Below are 5,794 nucleotides of genomic sequence, written 5' to 3' on the forward strand. Positions count from 1 at the left end.
TTATATTTTGACAACTATGATCATGCAATTAATTCTCATTTATTTCCATGCACTTCGCATTGGGTTCTTAACAAGACTATGATCTATGAGAAATATTGAAAGAATTACGGTAAATAGTGAACGAAGTTTTAAAGGTCAAGGTATTTTTGGAATCTCGCGAGGCTGTGAAAGAACTCTCAAACACTACAAAAAAACTGACCTATTGCGGCGGGCCAAAACCGCCGCTAAAGCCCCAAAAACCGCCGCTATAGGTACATTTCACCTATTGCGGCGGGGGCTATTGCGGCGGTTCTACCCGCCAGCCTTGTCGCGACGCAATATCTCTATTGCGGCGGTACAAACTCCGCCGCTGTAGATACGCGCCTTTTAGCGGCGGTTTTGGTATTTTGCGGCGGGCAGAAAACCGCCGCTATATGTGGTTACATTTAGGTCTACTGACCTTTTAGCGGCGGGATATGCATGCCGCTATAGGTGACAATCTTTAGCGGCAGGATAGCCCGCCGCTATAGGGCTTCAATTATAGCATAATTTTAGACCTTTGGCGGCGCTTTTTACCCACCGCTATAGGTTAAATTTAAAATAAAAATAAATAAATAAATAAATAAAACCAGTCCAATTACAAACAACCTGTAATAATTTTACAAACAACTGGTAATAATTTTAGTTCTACTAAAAAAATACCACAAATGCCTCCAAACAAACATTATATTGACATAGAAACACAAGGAAGTATCAATGTCTGTCATAGAAATAAGTGTTAATATAATAAAATAGACAAGCTTCAGAATTATATATCCTTGAACCAAATGCAACATAACTACCACTAGAAGGTGCAGACACATGAGTTTGCAGAAAAAAACTTACTACAAGCATTGTGAGCAAAGATCCAATCAATGACATTACCAGACCTGAAATAAGATTAACAAAATAATTTATTAACTATAATTTCCTTTATTTTTAATTTAATTTTTTTGGTACACAAATGCTTACATACATATATATATAAGTTGCATGATCTAGCATCCTGTATTCAAGTAGAAACACAACACTCATTTCTTTCCCTTATAAACATAAAAGCTGCACACTATCATCCCATACATAAAACTTCAATCCCACAATGTGTTTAAAAATCTCAAATAACACAGCCAATCTTAAAACAGCCAAATCTCAAATAATTGTATTAGAACATAATGAATTCTTCAAGAAAAAAACACACAAACATTGAGATATAATTTTAAGGAGACACATTCTTTACAAGCATGAAAGACACATTCAAAGTCACATGATTTATAAAATGAAATTGATTTACGCACTGTACATGAACAAGGCATAGGATTGTGAACTATATCTTTGTCTCCATTGACTTAAAATTATCTAACATATATTCTAAGTCTGTAACTGAATAAATTTTGTGTAATCCAACCTAGCCAAAGAAAGAGCACAAACACAAATTAAATACCAATTCAGAATGCATATATAACAATTTCAAGGTAAACCAAGGACTTAAAAATGCAGATTTTTCAGTAAAAAAAATCAAAAAGCAATTAATTCATTGTATTGGCATCCTATATACCCCTTAAGAGATTAAGATGAAATATGAGAGAGTTCCAGTTACCCTTCACAGAACAGAGAAATCATGAAAAAAGCTTTATAATATTCGTCAAGGATTATGAGTTATGTTTTTATGTGTTGTTTTGTTATTTATAAGTTAAAAAAAAGCAGATATTAGCACACTTTGTTTAAATTAAAAAAAAATATTAACTATGTATCAACAATGAAGGCCAATTGCACAAAAAAGCTTTGCATAAAGGTGTAATATATGCCTTTTGATTTCTCAAGAATAATGCTATAAGAAATTGTAAATGCATCCATATATCAATAATCCACTTTCTCATATGCTTTGACACCAAATGGTCTTAATTAACTTAATTCCACATCACTAACCCAATTCAAGTTCGTCAAAGACCACAAAATATGCATATGACAATAAATAGTTTTGATACGTTACATAGATCATAACAATAACTTTGAATTCAGAACTGTTTTTTGTCAATAAAACTTGAGCAAAATTTTAGAAGCCTACTAATATGAACTCACGCACAATAAACATAAATATTGTGGTAAACTTATATAATCTCTAAAATTAAACCCTCCAAAATATAATTAAACCACACTCCAAATAACCATCAAACAACAACCATTTGATTTAGTCCCGCAACTTAAAGATCTGATTCCAACTACTATTTGCCCTCAAGATCCAATCCTTCTAAACCCAAATCACTTTTTAGATCAGTTCATCCAATCACTTGAATCTTCATTACTTATAACCACTAAAACCTTGTCATAGTTTTTTTCTTTTAAAGTGAGCTAAAAAACCACAGGAGAAAAATTATAGAGAAGGGGAAATTTCAAACAATAAAAAGTAGTCCCTTTCTCATAATAATACACTATCAATACTTACTTTAGACTGATCAAGCTTGCAGATTGGGTAGAGATGTTCTTTAGTAGACCACTTCTTTGCCAAGTTACCATCATCTATCAAATATAGACAGGTCAAAAAAAAGTTAGCTGACTAACCACCAGGTACTGCTGAACCACTTAGCTGTCCCTAACAATGGAATTGTAAGTGTGGTGACCCACTATGCTTTAACAGATAAACAAAGCCATTCATCAAGAAAAAAAAAATCGAATTTTGAATTTTCTTTTATTATTGCGTCAATACAAAATAAAACCAAGTCTAACCCAAATGCAAACCAAAATCTAACCGCCAAACCTTTAAAACAATCCAACCAAAATATCTTATAAAAAAAATCCAACAAAAATACCCACAAAACAATTAAAACACATGGTTAAAATACTGTTTTAACAAAAGGGTCTACCGTTTGGTTTTATACCATTTCAAAACTAATAAAACACAAACAAAACAGCATGAACAAACAAAAAGTCAGATCGAAGGGCAGGGGTAAATTGTTTGATATGAAATCAATAATTGCTACTATGATCATCCATAAATTTAATCAATAGGAAAAAAAAAAAAAAACTCATAATTTAATCAAGCCAAATAAACTAAAAAAAAATAAATCCAAATCTTTTCTCTTAAATACTTCTATCCAAATTAACCAATGATGAATTTGCATGGATTCTCTAGACCAAACTGAAAGCTTTTATAGTTCAGAAAATAGATTTCAAAGCAATCAATTCAACTTCACACGTATGGAACAGAACGAACGACGTGGGTGTGGCAAACACTACCAAAATCTACTACATAAAAAAGGGTTGAATTTACAGCTTGGCGCCAGTAGTATTAATTTGTTTGCTCATTATTAAACCCTTCTACCAAAATTTTGTCTTCCATAGGGTAATTATTAATTTGTTTGCTAATTTTTTTCACGTATAAACTCATGTACTATCTCTTTCCTTTCCTACGTGTGATTCAAGAATTTTCACTACTTTGAATAACATACCATACCTCCATAGCCATTTGTGCAGCAGAGCACCATTAAAACACAGCATACTTTCTGATACCTAAGCCCCTTCTTGTGTTGGCTTACTCACTGTAGAGTGTAGACCAACTAACCAGGTGGAATTTGTGTTTTCCATTTTATAGCTTGTTAGCACTACTGACTGGTAGTGGAAAAAGAGACAGAAAGTTGCATACATTTAATAACTTTTTTTCCCCCAGAATCCATACTTTTAATAATTTAACAAATTCAAAGATTGAGTTGAAAGTATTTTTCTTTTAATTATCTCAGGCATTCACAAAAAGCATACACAACCTTTGTTGCTCACTAACAATATGGATAGAATTCAATACGGATCTCATCTAATCGGATTGAACTTTATTATTTTCATTCACTAACATTAAACAAATAATTTACTTTTTTTGGTGATTATTTTCTCAAGCAACCAAACGATTTCTTAAACAAAATCAAAATATTGAGACCTAAAACGTCATTTCTTAAAACTAGAAAAAAATCCAAGTCCACTCTACTTTATTTTTTCATCTCTTTCAATAGATCAAACTTTCAGAAACCAAAGTTTATGTAAGAAATACTACAATCAAATCAAAAGAATCAGAAACACATTCAAATTCCAAGCTCAAATTCACATAGAAGATCATTAGAAAACGCTGAAGAGATGAGATTTCAAAGAGAAATGAAAAAAATTTATTACCACGGATCTCCTTGATAAGACATACAATCTCATATCCTCCTCCTCAGCCAACTCCTCCGGAAGCATCTTAGACGCCAAAACGCTCCTCTTCATGATGATGATGATGGTGGTGGTGGTCGTGGTGGTGGCCATGATCGCACTGGTGAGCATGGGATTCGTGTCCGAAGCTCAGATCCAAACAGCACAGCGCAACAACCAAAAGAGAGAGAGAGGAAAAAAAAAAAAAAAAGGGTGAGAGGGGCGGCTGGAGTGAAATCAGAAGTTATAAATATGCTAGGGTTATAAATGCTAGGGTTTTAATGGTTTTAAAAAATTAAAAAACTCAAATACGCTTACGCGAAGGCTCGAACGATAGAGCACTTAGCTGTTGCACTCACACCATACCACTAAGCTACAGACTCTACCATGGCTCTCATTCACATATATGATATATATATATATATATATATTTATTTATATATATATATATATATTTATTTATATATATATATATATATAGTCAACTAATGAAATAACTGAAAATTAAACTTCAAAAATTTCACGACAATCCACCTTTTAATTACATTAGTCTTATCCAAAAAATTAAAACAGTTTATAAAACAAACAAAAGCCATTGTAATCATTTTATAAATAAATAATATTTAACGGTAGTAATATTTAAGTTTTATAAATAAATATTTTATACATAAATATCTTATAAATAGTAATATTTAATATTTAATACATGAATATCTTATAAATAGTAATATTTAATACATAAATATCTTATAAATAGTAATATTTATATTTACATTTAATATAGATAGTAATATTTAATATTTTTTGATTAATTAAGAATCATGTGTAAATTAATGAAAATAAAAAAATTATTTTAAATAAAATAAAATTGATAATAAAAACAAAGTAATATTTTACCCTATTTTTTAAAACAAAGTAACATTTTAATTTAGATTTATATATATATAAATAACTCACTTCAGGTTTCAATACAAAGAAAAAGAAAAAAGAAAAAAAAAATGACTCACTTTAGGTTTCACTACTAAAACTTGAATCTAGACAATGATTGATGACATGACTATTAATCTTTGACCACCTTTAAATTTTGTAAGCATGAAAAATATATGAAGATAATGTAATCTAACAGTAGAGTTGTCGAAATTCACATTGAATTAAGAAATATAGGGTTGGGTTTAAATTACACCTAAAGTAACTTTAAAAAATGTTACACCACCCAACAAGTTATTATTAAATTCATATTTTGAAAATCCAACTGTTGGAACACATGTTCTATGTGGTCTTAACATGCATACCAATTTTCATGCCAATCGGATGTAATTTACCATTTGATCTTTAAACTCATCTTGTATTCATTATTTTAAACTACTAAAACTTGAATCTAGACAATTGATTGATGACATGACTATTAATCTTTGATCACCTTTAAATTTTTTAAGCATGAAAACTATATGAAGATAATGTAATCTAACGGTAAATTTGTCAAAAATCACATCGAATTACGTAATTTAGGGTTGGGTTCAAGTTACGCTTGATATAACTCTAAAATATGTTACACCACCTAATAAGTTATTATTGAATTCACTTTTTGAAAATCCAACCGTTG

General features: G+C 30.5%; 1 long non-coding RNA gene across 2 annotated transcripts; it reads right to left on the reverse strand.

Moving 5' to 3' along the window:
- Nucleotides 1-693: 693 nt before the first annotated feature.
- LOC142621043 (uncharacterized) lies at nucleotides 694-4,252 on the reverse strand. 2 transcript variants are annotated; one of them, XR_012841688.1, is made up of 3 exons: nucleotides 4,174-4,252; nucleotides 2,462-2,535; nucleotides 694-908 (listed from the first exon to the last, which is right to left on the reverse strand). It is a non-coding gene; the product is annotated as an uncharacterized LOC142621043 (long non-coding RNA). The 2 variants fall into 2 exon arrangements; XR_012841687.1 differs by lacking the exon at nucleotides 694-908 and adding an exon at nucleotides 1,036-1,084.
- Between the last annotated feature and the right edge of the window lie 1,542 nt (nucleotides 4,253-5,794).

This window comes from Castanea sativa, chromosome 12 (assembly GCF_040712315.1).
Source record: "Castanea sativa cultivar Marrone di Chiusa Pesio chromosome 12, ASM4071231v1".
Classification (NCBI taxonomy): Eukaryota; Viridiplantae; Streptophyta; class Magnoliopsida; order Fagales; family Fagaceae; genus Castanea; species Castanea sativa.